The sequence below is a fragment of the Ranitomeya variabilis genome, chromosome 6 (assembly GCF_051348905.1).
Source record: "Ranitomeya variabilis isolate aRanVar5 chromosome 6, aRanVar5.hap1, whole genome shotgun sequence".
NCBI lineage: Eukaryota > Metazoa > Chordata > Amphibia > Anura > Dendrobatidae > Ranitomeya > Ranitomeya variabilis.
Genome location: NC_135237.1, coordinates 113,940,714 through 113,958,325, shown reverse-complemented (window position 1 = coordinate 113,958,325; position 17,612 = coordinate 113,940,714). Strand labels below are relative to the sequence as shown.

At 45.1% G+C, this 17,612-nt stretch overlaps 1 protein-coding gene across 7 annotated transcripts in view; it reads right to left on the bottom strand.

The window, feature by feature from the left end:
* Positions 1-17,612, bottom strand: part of RARB (retinoic acid receptor beta) — a 1,117,211-nt gene that overhangs the window by 797,197 nt on the left and 302,402 nt on the right. For all 7 annotated transcript variants that reach the window (XM_077268929.1, XM_077268925.1, XM_077268924.1 and 4 more), the window contains one exon: positions 1,072-1,189. The gene's annotated coding sequence lies outside the window, so the exon portion shown is untranslated. The remainder of the gene's footprint in view (positions 1-1,071; positions 1,190-17,612) is intronic.

Genomic DNA, 17,612 nt, shown 5'->3' with positions numbered 1-17,612 from the left:
GTATAGAAAAGGGTATTGAAAGGCATTCATCATTGGGGCTGACTTATGCCAATGCAGTGGAATATATCAGTCTTAATAGAAAGAGGCACTGGAGAAAGCTGTGCCAAATTCATTAAAGAAGCACGCCTATAAAAGGTTTTATCCTCTTAATATACTGCAATCACCATATTATGTAGCACTATGTAGGTACAATTGCTCATTTTGCCCTTCTATTCAGTTAATTCTTACCTTTTCCATTAGGTCTCTGACATCTCGTAATTAAAAACAGACTAGCTCAATCCTTCTAAGCTCTATATAGACACAGAAAGTATAATTTCTCTGAATGAGTCATCATTAGAACTACAATTCTACATCACTGACAAAAGGAAACAAGGAAGAGAGATAAAAGCAAGCGGGCAGGTGCAGGTGGATCAGGAGTTGAAGAGAGGTTGGAACTGGGCTGGACAGAGACTTTTCAGTCAGGTAGGATTGTAGCTCTAACGATGACTCATTCATACAGGGAAAAGAGACGTCCTGTTTCTATGTAGAGCTTAGAAGGATTTGTCTAGTCTGGTTTTAATTACGTGATGCCATAGACCTAATTAAAAATAATGTATTGAGTAGCAAGGCCAAATGAGCAATTGTAAGTACTCAGCGCTATATAATATGATGATTGCAATATACTAAGAGGGTAAAAACTTTGATGGGAATGCTTATTTAAGAGGCACGCACCTAATTCACAAATTTGGCCCATCATTTAACTGCCGTTCACCACTGCCAGAAATGAACACCAGGGAGGGATGGTGTACTTTTCTGTTGCAATTTTCACCCCTTTTGTGATGAATTTGCCGGCTGTGCTTGGTCACGCCCAGTCCGAGTTCTGCCATCTGTTCCAAAAATGGCCAGAGCTGGCATAGAAATAACCAATGTCACAACATCTTTTGCAGCTTTAAGTTGCAGATAAATTTTCAGAAATTTCAAGTATTTTTATGCCAGAATTCTTGAGAAAACTGCTTGATGAATCAACATCTACATGAACAGAGCCTAGCGTTCAGTGAGTAGGAAACAAAGGCTGAAGTGCTAATTACGTACCTTAATCTGTTTTTCGTATCTGTACCAACAGGTCATTCTTTTTTTGATCCTGCAGATAAAATTTTCCACATTTGCTGCTTAATAACAAATCCACTTCTGGTCCTGGATGAATGAAAATCTGTGTAAAATAAAAACAAAAAGAAACAAAACTAAGTAATAAATTTATGAAAAAATAGCATATATCCTAGACATTAATGAGATATAATATATTAACGATATACGGTACTCTATACTCCAAGAGGAAGCTAAGCTAAAACGTACGTTGGATTCAGCAATAAAGGAGCAGCGCTCCATCCAGGTGTGTAGTATAAAAGTAGAAGTTTATTCTGCCATATAACAGCAACGTTTCGGCCCAGAGGGCCTTTGTCAAGCATAACATAGAGTGCACATGACCAGCTTTAAATAGTGTATGTGCCACACAGGGCACCAATCACCATTCAGCCGCCCACCACCCAATAAAAACTACAATGTAATACAAAAACAGACATCTAACATGTTTAAAATACACTTTACCAACCGCCCACACCTCCCCCATAAATCACCCACATAATCTCATTATCCTCCAATATTTAACACAATCTACTGTTGATGTCTCAGGCAATCGGTCTCCAGCATCAGGGTCGTCATGGAAACATCCACCAATCCTTACGAGGCCATGTGGGGATTGTAAACAGAGCGGAGCCAATAGGATACCATCTTCAAACGGCGCCAAGAATCTTCATACTGCCAATCTGTGACTTTCACATACAAGGCGCATACCCTTCCACCTATCATGCGACCCGTAACATACCCCAGAGATCAAGACGTCATAACCCGACGTCATCACCAAAAGTACGACTCCCCTCCTGGACCACAATGCAGCGGTGGACGGGACACATAAGCGCACCGCCAACCGGAAGTACCCGCACCACATGACCGCGAGGCGGACCCACCTTCGGCAGTGCACGCCCACCTGTCCATCCACATTACTGCGTCCAGTCAGCCCGGAGCGTAACCTAGGAGACCAAGACGCACACGGATCAATGACAGCGCTAATTCAAAAGGAGAATCAAAACATACATAATATTAAACCATATAACGCCATATTCTCAATGATCGCCAAGTAAGTGATGACTTAACCACATCCCATCATATCCGCACGACAGTCGGGAAGCACAAGGAGGGGAGCTAATATAGAGACATCCAGAATATAGCCACCTGTCCACTGATTCCAACATATCCCAATCCTTTTGACAACCGACTGTAGCCATATTGTCCTAAAATATAACAAGAGGGAAAAGGGGGGACAAAGGGAAGAAAAAATATATAATATAAATATCTTCACATAGCGGAAGGGAACATTAAAAGAAACATATACCCACCATGATGCCCACCCACACATACTAAACCAAAAATTAAACGGCACAGGTATGTAAATTAAAATCAATATTCAGACCTTTTGGTTGTAAAGACCCTAATGTATAGATCCACCTTAATTCCTTCTTTTTAAGAATTTGTACCCTATTACCACCCCTCCTAAGTACTGGGACACTATCAATAACCCTAAACCTCAATTGGTTTACTGAGTGTCTGTTTTCAATAAAATGTTTAGGGACTGGTAACTCTGTAAGCCCCGTTCTCACCGTGCTCTTATGCTTGCTAATTCGGGCCCTCACTTCCATGGTTGTTTCACCCACATAGGTGAGTCCACATGGGCACACAATCATGTATATAACAAAGCTTGAAGAGCAGGTGTATCTCTCTTTCAAAAAATTTTTTTCTCCAGTGTGTGGATGGTAAAAAAATTCCCCTTTTAGCATGTTATTGCAACAAGCACAGCCCAAACACGGGAAATTCCCGTGTTTGGCTGCACTCAGGGTACTCTGGACCAAGGAGGGGTGGTAATAGGGTACAAATTCTTAAAAAGAAGGAATTACGGTGGATCTATACATTAGGGTCTTTACAACCAAAAGGTCTGAATATTGATTTTAATTTACATACCTGTGCCGTTTAATTTTTGGTTTAGTATGTGTGGGTGGGCATCATGGTGGGTATATGTTTCTTTTAATGTTCCCTTCCGCTATGTGAAGATATTTATATTATATATTTTTTCTTCCCTTTGTCCCCCCTTTTCCCTCTTGTTATATTTTAGGACAATATGGCTACAGTCGGTTGTCAAAAGGATTGGGATATGTTGGAATCAGTGGACAGGTGGCTATATTCTGGATGTCTCTATATTAGCTCCCCTCCTTGTGCTTCCCGACTGTCGTGCGGATATGATGGGATGTGGTTAAGTCATCACTTACTTGGCGATCATTGAGAATATGGCGTTATATGGTTTAATATTATGTATGTTTTGATTCTCCTTTTGAATTAGCGCTGTCATTGATCCGTGTGCGTCTTGGTCTCCTAGGTTACGCTCCGGGCTGACTGGACGCAGTAATGTGGATGGACAGGTGGGCGTGCACTGCCGAAGGTGGGTCCGCCTCGCGGTCATGTGGTGCGGGTACTTCCGGTTGGCGGTGCGCTTATGTGTCCCGTCCACCGCTGCATTGTGGTCCAGGAGGGGAGTCGTACTTTTGGTGATGACGTCGGGTTATGACGTCTTGATCTCTGGGGCATGTTACGGGTCGCATGATAGGTGGAAGGGTATGCGCCTTGTATGTGAAAGTCACAGATTGGCAGTATGAAGATTCTTGGCGCCGTTTGAAGATGGTATCCTATTGGCTCCGCTCTGTTTACAATCCCCACATGGCCTCGTAAGGATTGGTGGATGTTTCCATGACGACCCTGATGCTGGAGACCGATTGCCTGAGACATCAACAGTAGATTGTGTTAAATATTGGAGGATAATGAGATTATGTGGGTGATTTATGGGGGAGGTGTGGGCGGTTGGTAAAGTGTATTTTAAACATGTCAGATGTCTGTTTTTGTATTATATTGTAGTTTTTATTGGGTGGTGGGCGGCTGAATGGTGATTGGTGCCCTGTGTGGCACATACACTATTTAAAGCTGGTCATGTGCACTCTATGTTATGCTTGACAAAGGCCCTCTGGGCCGAAACGTTGCTGTTATATGGCAGAATAAACTTCTACTTTTATACTACACACCTGGATGGAGCGCTGCTCCTTTATTGCTGAATCCTCTATGGTCCTGGATGGTTCCCTGGAGTGGGACGGGCGCCCCAGTTAGTGAGTGCTGTCAGCCTTCTGTTTGTTTCTTAAAACGTACGTTGGAGTCCTAGGGAGTCCACATTTTTGGACAGTCTCTTTTAACCCCTTCATGACCCAGCCTATTTTGACCTTAATGACCTGGCCGTTTTTTGCAATCCTGACCAGTGTCCCTTTATGAGGTAATAACTCAGGAACGCTTCAACGGATCCTAGCGGTTCTGAGACAGTTTTTTTCGTGACATATTGGGCTTCATGTTAGTGGTAAATTTAGGTCGATAAACGCAAAAATTATTTGTGAAAAAATGGAAATTTGGCTAAAATTTTGAAAATTTCGCAATTTTCAAATTTTTTATTTTTATTCTGTTAAACGAGAGTTATGTGACACAAAATAGTTAATAAATAACAATATCCACATATCTACTTTATATCAGCACAATTTTGGAAACAAAATTTTTTTTTGCTAGGAAGTTATAAGGGTTAAAATTTGACCAGCAATTTCTCATTTTCACAACGAAATTTACAAAACCATTTTTTTTAGGGACCCCCTCACATTTGAAGTCAGTTTGAGGGGTCTATATGGCTGAAAATACCCAAAAGTGACACCATTCTAAAAACTGCACCCCACAAGGTGCTCAAAACCACATTCAAGAAGTTTATTAACTCTTCAGGTGCTTCACAGCAGCAGAAGCAACATGGAAGGTAAAAATGAACATTTAACTTTTTAGTCACAAAAATTATCTTTTAGCAACAATTTTTTTATTTTCCCAAGAGTAAAAAGAGAAACTGGACCACAAACGTTATTGTACAATTTGTCCTGAGTACGCCGATACCCCATATGTGGGGGGGAACCACTGTTTGGGCGCACGACAGGGATCGGAAGGGAAAGAGCGCCATTTGACTTTTTCAATTAAAAATTGGCTCCAATCTTTAGCGCACACCATGTCACGTTTGGAGAGCCCCTGTGTGCCTAAACATTGGAGCTCCCCCACAAGTGACCCCATTTTGGAAACTAGACCCCCCAAGGAACTTATCTAGATGCATAGTGAGCACTTTTCACCCCCAAGTGCTTCACAAATTGATCCGTAAAAATGAAAAAGTTTTCACAAAAAAATTCTTTTAGCCTCGATTTGTTAATTTTCACATGGGCAACAGCATAAAATGGATTCTAAAATTTATTGCGCAATTTCTCCTGAGTACAGTGATACCTCACATGTGGGGGTAAACCACTGTTTGGGCACACGGCAGGGCTCGGAAGGGAAGGAGCGCCATTTGACTTTTTGAATGAAAAATTAGCTCCAATCGTTAGCGGACACCATGTCGCGTTTGGAGAGACCCTATGTGTTAGGGGTCGAGTTTCCCCCTCTGCACAGGGGGAATCTCGGGCCATCTCCACTGCGGTCTCCCATTCTTCTCCTGCCACAGTGGAGCCTGCTCAGCAGAGACATCGGTCCCAGCGTCTCGCTCAGGCTGACTCTGCACAAAGAGTTACTGCTGCTTCTGCTGCTTCTGCCATTGAAGCCAGTGTTGGGCAGCGGCGAGCAGACGCTTCTGGGACTAAGTCCTGCGTTTCTCGTTCTGAGCATGCCCAGAGTAAGATCTCTCAGTGGAGATCGAGGGTCACATGATCAGATACTGCAGCTAAGGCCATTGGTCCTTCAGGAAGGTGCTGTAGGTGCTCACGCTCTGTGGCAGCCTCTCATTGGTCCTTCTAGGAAGGTCTTGTACATGCTGCAAGTATTTAAGGCTCGCATGGCCGCAAGTTTGTGTTCAGGGACCCTGCTGAAATAAGCCCCTAGAATGCTGGCACCTCCGGCGAGGAGATTGTGTGTGTATGTATTCAGGGACCTGGCCGAAATAAGCCCTTAGAATGCTGGCACCTCCAGCGAGGAGTTATGTGTGCATGCATGACCACTGACTGCTCTCATTTGAGTAGTTAGCCTGTGCCTCTGTGCAGTCAAACAGGACACAGAGCTTTTCTTTCTCGGCTACTCTGTGAAACTAACAGAGCTAGATCATACAGCCATATAGTGCCGCCGTTTACTAGCAGCAGGTTCTCCTGCACGGTGGACCCCGGGCTGCGAACGCATCTACTTCAATAAAACATTTATATTTACCCGATGCGTTCCGCTAGCCCTAACACTATGTGCCTAAACATTGGAGCTCCCCCACATGTGACCCCATTTTGGAAACCAGACCTCCCATGGAACTAATCTAGATGTGCGGTGACCCCCAAGTGCTTCACAGAAGTTTATAATGCAGAGCCGTGAAAATAAAAAATAATTTTTCTTTCCTCAAAAATTATTTTTTGGCCCGCAATTTTTTATTTTCACAAGAGTAACAGGAGAAATTGGACCCCAAAAGTTGTTGTCCAGTTTGTCCTGAGTACGCTGATACCCCATATGTGGGGGGAACCACTGTTTGGGCACACGTCAGGGCTCGGAAGGGAAGTAGTGACGTTTTGGAATGCAGACTTTGATGGAATGGTCTGCGGGCATCATGTTACGTTTGCAGAGCCCCTGATGTGCCTAAACAGTAGAAACCCCCAAGTGACCCCATTTTGGAAACTAGACCCCCCAAGGAACTTATCTAGATATGTGGTGAGCACTTTGAACCTTCAAGTGCTTCACAGAAGTTTACAACGCCGAGCCGTGAAAATAAAAAATCATTTTTCTTTCCTCAAAAATGATGTTTTAGCAAGCATTTTTTTATTTTCACAAGGGTAAAAGGAGAAATTGGACCCCAATAGTTGTTTCCCAGTTTGTCCCGAGTATGCTGGTACCCCATATGTGGGGGTAAACCACTGTTTGGGCGCACGTCGGGGCTCGGAATGGAGGGAGCACCATTTGACTTTTTGAACGCAAGATTGGCTGGACCAATCGTGGCGCCATGTTGCGTTTGGAGACCCCTGATGTGCCTAAACAGTGGAAACCCCATCAATTCTAACTCCAACACTAACCCCAACACACCCCTAACCCTAATCCCAACTCTAGCCATAACCCTAATCACAACCCTAACCCCAACACAACCCTAACCACAACCCTAACCCCAACACACCCCTAACCCTAATCCTAACCCTAATCCCAACCCTAACCCTAACCCCAACCCTAACCCCAACACACCCTTAACCATAACCCTAACCACAAGCCTAATCTTAACCTTAATTCCAACCCTAACCCTAAGGCTATGTGCCCACGTTGTGGATTCTTGTGAGATTTTTCAGCACCATTTTTGAAAAATCCGCAGGTAAAAGGCACAGTGTTTTACCTGCGGATTTACCGCGGATTTCCAGTGTTTTTTGTGCGGATTTCACCTGCGGATTCCTATTGAGGAACAGGTGTAAAACGCTGCGGAATCCGCACAAAGAATTAACATGCTGCGGAAAATACAACACAGCATTTCTGTGCGGTATTTTCCGCACCATGGGCACAGCGGATTTGGTTTTCCATAGGTTTACATGGAACTGTAAACCTGATGGAAAACTGCTACGAATCCGCTGCGGATCCGCAGCCAAATCTGCACCGTGTGCACATAACCTAATTCTAAGGCTATGTGCAAACGCTACGGAAAACATTGCGGATCCGAAGCATTTTCGCAGCTGCGGGTCCGCAGCAGTTTCCCATGAGTTTATAGTTAAATGTAAACCTATGGGAAAGAAAAAACGCTGTGCACATGCTGCGGAAAAAACTGCGCGGAAAGCAGCGGTTTACATTCCGCAGCATGTCACTTCTTTCTGCAGATTCCGCAGCGGTTTTACAACTGCTCCAATAGAAAACCGCAGTTGTAAAACCGCAGTTAAATCCGCAGAAAAACCACGGTGAATCCGCGATAAATCCGCAGCGGTTTTGCACTGCGGATTTATCAAATCCGCTGTGGAAAAATCCGCAGAGGACCAGTATGCGTGTGCATAGCCTTACCCTAACCCTGACCCTAGTTCTAACCCTAACCCTAGTGGAAAAAAAATATATATATTTTCTTTATTTTATTGTTGTCCCTACCTATGGGTGTGATAAAGGAGGGGGTTCATTTACTATTTTTTTTATTTTGATCACTGTGATAGGTTTTATCACACTGATCAAAATGCACATGGAACGAATCTGCCGGCCGGCAGATTCGGCAGGCGCACTGCGCATGCGCCCGCCATTTTGGAAGATGGCGGCGCCCATGGAGAAGACGGACGGACACCGGGAGGCTCGGTAAGTATGAGGGGGTGGGCGGGAGCACGCGGAGGTGGATCGGGGCACAGGGGGGGTGGATCAGAGAATGGGGGAGCGGACAGGAGGACGGAGGGGAGCGGACCACAGAACGGAGGACTGGGGAGGAGACCGGTGGCGGTGGGGGGGGCAGATCAGGGTTTCCAGCCATGGCTGATGATATTGCAGCATCGGCCATGGCTGGATTGTAATATTTCATTTCACCACTTTTCATAGGTGAAATATTACAAATTGCTCTGTTTGGCTGTTGCACTTTCAACAGCCAATCAGAGCGATCGTAGCCACGTGGGGGCAAAGCCACCCCCCTGGGCTAAAGTACCAGTCCCCCTGTCCCTGCAGATCGGGTGAAATTGGAGTTAACCCTTTCAACCGATCTGCAGGGACGTGATCATTCTGTGACACAGCATATGCGTCGCAGGTCGGATTGGCACCGACTTTCATGACGCATACGCTGTGTCACTGGTCGGGAAGGGGTTAATACAGTATATGGTATGTTAACGTTTGACATTTGTATTGAACTATTTTTATGCTATGTATCTATGTTATACTGTATGCACTTCATTAACCCCTTCCCGACCTTTGACGCATACGCTACGTCATGAAAGTCGGTGCCAATCCGACCTGTGACGCAGCGTATGCGTCATGGAATGATCGCGTCCCTGCAGATCGGGTGAAAGGGTTAACTCCGATTTCACCCGATCTGCAGGGACAGGGGGAGTGGTACTTCACCCAAGGGGGGGTGGCTTCACCCCCTCGTGGCTACGATCGCTCTGATTGGCTGTTAAAGGTGAAACTGCCAATCAGAGCGATTTGTAATATTTCACCTAAAAAACTGGTGAAATATTACAATCCAGCCATGGCCGATGCTGCAATATCATCGGCCATGGCTGGAAATACTGAAGTGCCCCCCCCCACCCCACCGATCGCCCCCCCAAGCCACCGATCTGTCCCGTAGTCCCCTCCGTCCTGTGCTCCGCTCCCCCGTCCTCCTGTCCGCTCCCCCCGTGCTCCTATGTCACCCCCCTGTGCTCCGATCCCCCCCGTGCCCCGATCTCCCCCCCTTATACTTACCGAGGCTCCCGGTTTCGGTCCGTCTTCTCCATGGGCGCCGCCATCTTCCAAAATGGCGGGCGCATGCTCAGTGCGCCCGCCGAATCTGCCGTTCGGCAGATTCGTTACAAGTACTTTTTGATCGCTATGGTAGGTTCTATCACAGCGATCAAAATAAAAAAAATAATAAATAACCCCCCCCCCCTTTATCACCCCCATAGGTAGGGACAATAATAAAATAAAGAAATTATTTTTTTTTCTTTTTCCACTAGGGTTAGGGTTTCAACTAGGGTTAGAACTAGGGGTAGGGTTGGGGTTAGGGGTAGGGTTAGGGTTACGGGTAGGGTTAGGGTTAGGGTTATGGCATGTGCACAGAGTGTGGATTTGGCTGCGGATCCGCAGCGGATTGGCCGCGGATCCGCAGCAGATTGGCCACTGCAAATTCGTAGCAGTTTTCCATCAGGTTTACAGTACCATGTACACCTATGGAAAACCAAATCCGCTGTGCCCATGGTGCGGAAAATTCCGTGCAGAAACGCTGCGTTGTATTTTCCGCAGCATGTCAATTCTTTGTGCGGATTCCGCAGCGTTTTACACCTGTTCCTCAATAGCAATCCGCAGGTGAAAACCGCACAAAAAAACACTGGAAATCTGCTGTAAATCCGCAGGTAAAACGCAGTGCCTTTTACCTGCAGATTTTTCAAAAATCGTGCGGAAGAATCTCACACGAATCCGCAACGTGGGCACATAGCCTTAGGGTTAGGGTTGGAATTAGAGTTAGGGTTGGAATTAGGGCTAGGGTTGGAAATAGGGTTAAGATTAGGCTTGTGGTTAGGGTTACGGATAGGGTTAGGGGTGTGTTGGGGTTACAGTTGTGGTTAGGGTTGGGATTAGGGTTAGGGTTGGGATTAGGGTTACGGGTGTGTTGGGGTTAGGGTTGTGGTTAGGGATGTGTTGGGGTTAGGGTTGTGATTAGGGTTATGGCTACAGTTGGGATTAGGATTAGGGGTGTGTTGGGGTTAGTGTTGAAGTTAGAAATGAGGGGTTTCCACTGTTTAGGCACATCAGGGGTCTCCAAACGCAACATGGCGCCACCATTGATTCCAGCCAATCTTGCGTTCAAAAAGTCAAATGGTGCTCCCTCCCTTCCAAGCCCCGACGTGCGCCCAAACAGTGGTTTACCCCCACATTTGGGGTACCAGCGTACTCAGGACAAACTGGGCAACAACTGTTGGGGTTCAATTTCTCCTGTTACCCTTGCAAAAATAAAAAATTACTTGCTAAAACATAATTTTTGAGGAAAGAACAATTATTTTTTATTTTCACGGCTCTGCGTTATAAACTTCTGTGAAGCACTTGGGGGTTCAAAGTGCTCACCACACATCTAGATAAGTTCCCTTGGGGGTCTAGTTTCCAAAATGGAGTCACTTGTGGGGAGTTCCTACTGTTTAGGCACATCAGGGGCTCTGCAAAAGCAACCTGACGCCCGCAGAGCATTCCATCAAAGTCTGCATTTCAAAACGTCACTACTTCCCTTCCGAACCCCGACGTGTGCCAAAACAGTGGTTTACCCCCACATATGGGGTATCAGCGTACTCAGGAGAATCTGGACAACAACTTTTGGGGTCCAATTTCTCCTGTTACCCTTGGGAAAATAAAAAATTGTGGGCTAAAAAATCATTTTTGAGAAAAGAAAAATTATTTTTTATTTTCATGGCTCTGCGTTATAAACTTCTGTGAAGCACTTGGGGGTTCAAAGTGCTCACCACACATCTAGATTAGTTCCTTGGGAGGTCTAGTTTCCAAAATGGAGTCACTTGTGCGGGAGCTCCAATGTTTAGGCACACAGGGGCTCTCCAAACGCGACATGGTGTCCGCTAACGATTGGAGCTAATTTTCCATTCAAAAAGTCAAATGGCACGCCTCCCCTTCCGAGCCTTGCCATGCACCCAAACAGTGGTTTACCCCCACATATGAGGTATCGGCGTACTCAGGAGAAATTGCCCAACAAATTTTAGCATCCAATTTATCCTGTTGCCCATGTGAAAATGAAAAAATTGAGGCTAAAAGAAATTTTGTGTGAAAAAAAAGTACTTTTTCATTTTTACGGATCAATTTGTGAAGCACCTGAGGGTTTAAAGTGCTCACTATGCTTCTAGATAAGTTCCTTGGGGGGTCTAGATTCCAAAATGGGGTCACTTGTGGGGGAGCTCCAATGTTTAGGCACACAGGGGCTCTCCAAACGCGACATGGTGTCCGCTAAAGATTGGAGCCAATTTTTCATTGAAAAAGTCAAATGGCGCTCCTTCCCTTCCGAGCCCTGCCGTGCGCCCAAACAGTGGTTTACCCCCACATATGAGGTATCAGCGTACTCAGGACAAATTGGACAACAACGTTCATGGTCCAGTTTCTCATTTTACCCTTGGGAAAATAAAAACATTTTCACTAAAAGATCATTTTTGTGACTAAAAAGTTAAATGTTCATTTTTTACTTCCATGTTGCTTCTGCTGCTGTGAAACACCTGAAGGGTTAATAAACTTCTTGAATGTGGTTTTGAGCACCTTGAGGGGTGCAGTTTTTAGAATGGTGCCACTTTTGGGTATTTTCAGCCATATAGAACCCTCAAACTGACTTCAAATGTGAGGTGGTCCCTAAAAAAAATGGTTTTGTAAATTTTTTTGTAAAAATGAGAAATCACTGGTCAAATTTTAACCCTTATAACTTCCTAGCAAAAAAAAAATTGTTTCCAAAATTGTGCTGATGTAAAGTAGACATGTGGGAAATGTTATTTATTAACTATTTTGTGTCACATAACTCTCTGGTTTAACAGAATAAAAATTCAAAATGTGAAAATTGCGAAATTTTCCAAATTTTTGCCAAATTTCCGTTTTTTTCACAAATAAACTCAGAAATTATCGACCTAAATTTACCACTAACATGAAGCCCAATATGTCATGAAAAAACAATCTCAGAATCGCTAGGATCCGTTGAAGCGTTCCTGAGTTATTACCTCATAAAGGGACAGTGGTCAGAATTGCAAAAAACGGCAAGGTCATTAAGGCCAAAATAGGCTGGGTCATGAAGGGGTTAATGGATGTATACCGTATATTATTTACCTGTTCATTATTATACCCTATTTTCATCAGTACTATATACTTAAAGGGAAGGTACCGCGTTTGTAGATCATTAGTAAATCAATGTAATGTAGCATAACATGCTGTTATAACCAAGTTTTGAATGCATGTGAAACAGATTTCGTGTGTTATATGAGTTTAAAGAAGGCACTGGGGGCTGACATCTTGTGTTCACAGCAGTAGCACGACACTTTCAGTGTCATCATATGGCACCCCATGGACATAGGAGATAATAGACCGCTATCTGGGATATAAGGGGTCTGCCTACACCTGTGTCCAGGGTCCCCCAGCTCTGCCCTTGGTAAGCTTTGCCCCTTTTTTTAATCTCTTTTCTATGGTACTACTAATATAAAGATGTGTCTGTAATGGCGATCTTACCATGGTAATGAAATCCTATGCACTGACACTTTACCTATTGATCTCTGAAATTATCTATATGGGCATGTGCAATGGTGGATTTTCTGGGCATTTCTGCTTCTTTCTTGTATTTGTATTTTATCTAATATTTTGGTGTCACTTTTTGGTTTATATATTTGGTACTATCTCTAATAAAAAATCATTTTATACCTAGTTGCTCCAGTGTCTCCTTCTCGTGTTCACAGCAGTAGCACGACACTTTCAGTGTCATCATATGGCACCCCATGGACATAGGAGATAATAGACCGCCGCTGACCCTATCTCTAACATTGCAGCAGCATTACCAGTGAGCTGGGCACGCCTCTGTGGGCTGCAAAACTCACTGCTGTAGGTGTGACTGGCCGCCATTTTATTATAGCCCAGTGCTATCTGCCGAGCTCCACTTACTCTCTATCACAGGACAGAAGTGCTCACTGGAGCCGGAGGATGGAGAGTGGGGAGTACGGGTGATTTACCTCCGTGCTCCTCTGTCCTGTACTCCAGGCACTGTGCGTCCTGAGCAGACATCCTCTGCCATCACACACTGCCCTGTGTGCTTCTGCTCTGTCTCCGCCTCCCCACTCACACACAGTCCCAGTGATTTCCAGTAAGCTGCACTCACAGCCTGCAGAGAGGGAGCTGACACCTGGAAGGGGAGAGCAGGACAGCTGACAGGACAGGGATTAAGGTGGAGGAAGGGGGGATGGCAAGAATGTAATTCACAAAAACGGGAGAGAAGTAGCACGCACACAGCAGGGATCATATATCCTTCCCCCATATATCTCCTCTGTAATCTCCCATTGGTCAGCACACTGCTCTCCTGAAATACTCTGTGGTCCTGTCACCCTGCTCCTTCCCCCATATATCTCCTCTATGACCCCCCATAGACCAGCACACTGCTCTCATGAAATACTCTGTGCTGCAGACACTCTGTTCCTTCTCCCATATATCTCCCTCTATGACCCTGGGGGTGAATGTCTCTCCCCATGGGTGCTGTCTCTCTCCCCATGTGTGCTCTCCATCCCCCTTTGCCTGTTGGCTCTCGCTCCTATGCACTCCTCTCCCCCTGCATGTCTCTCTCCCCATGGGTCGCTCTCCCTCCTCTCCCCCTGCATGTCTCTCTCCCCATGGGTCGCTCTTGCTCCTATGCACTCCTCTCCCCTTGCATGTCTCTCTCCCACCTGCATGTCTCTCTCCCCCAGGGTCGCTCTCCCTCCTCTCCCCCTGCATGTCTCACTCCTCATGGGTCGCTCTCCCTCCTATGCACTCCTCTCCCCCTGCATGTCTTTCCCCATTGCACATACAGCTCAGTGTGTGCAATAACAGGAGCTGCGGGGGTCATGCTGTCACATGTCAGCGTGACCCCACAGCTGTGACTGTCACCTGCAGTAACGCTACCGCCAGTACTGTCGGTCACAGCGCTGCGGGATCATGCTGGCAGATGTCAGCATGATTCTGCAGCTGACTGACCTGCAGCGGTGACCTGCGGTAAAAAAGCAGGCGCAGACCGATGACGCCACTGCTCCCATTGGGCTATGTCTGATGGGAGAGTAGTATCATCTGCCGGTACCTGTGCTCACAGTTGTTTTTTTTTTTAAAGCTACATTACATACACATTCACATAAAAATAAAAAAAACATTATACTCACGGCGACGCAGTGATCCACCTCCTGTCAGTGTATCGCCGGCTGTCTTTGAGAGCAGTCATATCACTAATGTGACTGCTCTCAAAGTGATCAGGATCGTCGTGGGACATTATGGATTATCATCTCGGCGGACAGGTGAGGAATGTTTGTGGTTTATTTTATTTTTGTTGCAGGAGACAAGGGATTCGGGGATTATGCGTTTGGTAAGTATGGTTTAATTAAGATTAAGAAAGAACTTTATTCTGTCTGTGTCTTTATTTACCATACAACTATAGGATTAGTAATGGATAGGTGTCTTATATACACCTCTCCATTACTAAGCTGTGGGCTTGATGTCACCTGACAATAGAAAGATGACATCAACCCCACAAATATGAAACCAACTCGCCACCGCTACAGGGCAAGTGGGAAGAGCAGGGCAAAGTGCCAGAAAAGACGCATCTAATAGATGCGCCATTTCTGGGGCGGCTGAGAGCTGATGGTTTTTAGCCTGGGGGGGCAATATCCATGGCCCTTCCTAGGCTATTAATATCCTGCAGCTGTTTTCATAGCCTTTGCTGGTTATTAATTATAGGGGGACCCCACGTAATTTTTTTGTTTGGGGGCCCCCCATTTTAATAGCCAGCTAAGTATACAGTTGTGAGCGTGTGTGTCAGCGCGTGAGCACACTCCCCCCATAGACCAGCACACTGCTCTCCTGAAATACTCTGTGCTCCTGTCACCCTGCTCCCTCCACCATATATCTCTCTGTGACCCCCCCATAGCCCAGCACACTGCCATATGGATCACACATAATGCCGCCATATCTATTTATCACATAATACTCCCATAAAGACCACACATATCGCCATATACTGTATATTACATAATACTGCCATATAGATCACACATGATGCCGCCATATATATTTTTTACATAGCACTGCCATATAGATCACACTTGATGCCGCCAAGTATTATGTGTGATCTGTATTATGGCATTATGTGTGATCTATATGACAGTATTATATGTGATCTGTATGGTGGTATTATGTCTGATCAGCATGGTGTAATAATGTAAAAAATATATGACTGTATTATATGATAACTATATAGTGGGATTATGTGTGATCTATGTGGCATTATTTATGTGAGAATTATATGGTGGTTTTATGTGTGATCTACACGGTGTTGTGTGTGATCTATATGACGGTATTATGTGTGATCTATATGGCGGTATTATGTGAGAAGTATAAAGTGGTATTATGTGAGTATATGGCGGCATTATATGATAACACTATGGCGGTAAGTGTGATCTATATGACGGTATTATGTGAGAACTATATGGCGCCATTATCTGTGATCTATATGGCGGTTTTATGTGAGAATTATATGATGTTTATAGCCTAGGAAGGGGTTAATACCCATGGATCTTCCCAGGCTATGAATATCAGCCCACAGCTGTATATTTAGCCTTTACTGGCTATTAAAATAGGGGGACCCCAAAAAAACGACATGGGGTTCCCCTATAATTAATAACCAGAAAAGGTTATGCAGACAGCTGCGGGCTGATATTAATAGCCTAAGAAGGGGCCATGGATATTGCACCCTTTATCCCGGCTACAAACACCAGCTCAAAGCCACCCCTGGAATGGCGCATCTCTAAGATGCGCCAATTCTGGCACTAAGCCTCTGTCTTCCCACTGCCCTGTAGTGGTGTCATATGGGTAATATTTGTGGGGTTGATGTCACCTTTGTATTGTAAGGTGACATCAAGCCGGCTTAGTAATGGAGAGGCGTCAATAAGACACCTATCCATTACTAATCCTATAGTTGTTAAGGGGTTAAATAAACACACAGCCAGAATAAAGTATTTTAATGAAATAAAACACTACACAGTTTCCCATCTTTATTATTCAGCTAATCCATGCAACGCCCTCGATCTCCTGTAAAAAAAATAAAATAATAAACCAGCAGTATACTCCCTGTTCCCGCACACACATACACGCAGATACACACAGACACCCGCACATATTCACAGCTCACAGTCTCCGCACACACAAGTCTCCACACACACTCTTCCTCCTCACTATCTGCAGCATTTATCGCATGCAACTCCGCAGCAAAACCAGATTTTTAAACCTGCAGCTTTGCTGCCGATTTGCCTAACTCAATGGTAGTCAATGGTTGAAGAAACACTGCAGATCCACAAAAAGAATTGACTTGCTGTGGAAAATAAAACCCTGCAAATCCGCACGTATTTTTCCGCAGCATGTGCACACCAATTCTCAATTTCCCATTGACTAACATTGGTTGTGCACTACACTGCGGATTTGATGCAATTCCGCACGTCCAAAAACGCTGCGGAAAAGCATCAAAATCCACAACGTGTGCATATAGCCCAAGTGTCTCATGCCTGCTATTCCATGTATATCTCTCTATCACACTCCATATGTCTCACTCATCATACTACGTCTCTTTCCCCATCACGCTCCAAGTGTCTCACCCCTGCTATTCCATGTGTATCTCTCTCCATCACGCTCCATATGACTCACTCATCATACTACGTCTCTTTCCCCATCACGCTCCAAATGTCTCACCCCTGCTATTCCATGTATTTCTCTCCATCATGCTCCATATGTGTCTCACCCCTACTATTCCATGTGTATCTCTCTCCATCATGCTCCATATGTGTCTCACTCATCATTCTACATGTCTCGGTCTCTCTCAGCCATACCAATGTATCTCTCCCTTCCCTCCACAATGCCTGGCCATTCACTGCAGACCTGGATATCCTTCTTATCTTACTGATGGATGAGTCACAGACAGATCCGCTCAGATAATGCTGCTCCATACACACCAGATGTCTTCACTCTTCCTCCAGTCCACCATGCTGCTGAGTCCACTGTGTTCTGCTCCTCTGTAAACAAGCTGTGCTTCTGATGCAGTAACTGCTGGTGATAGCAGGTCACAG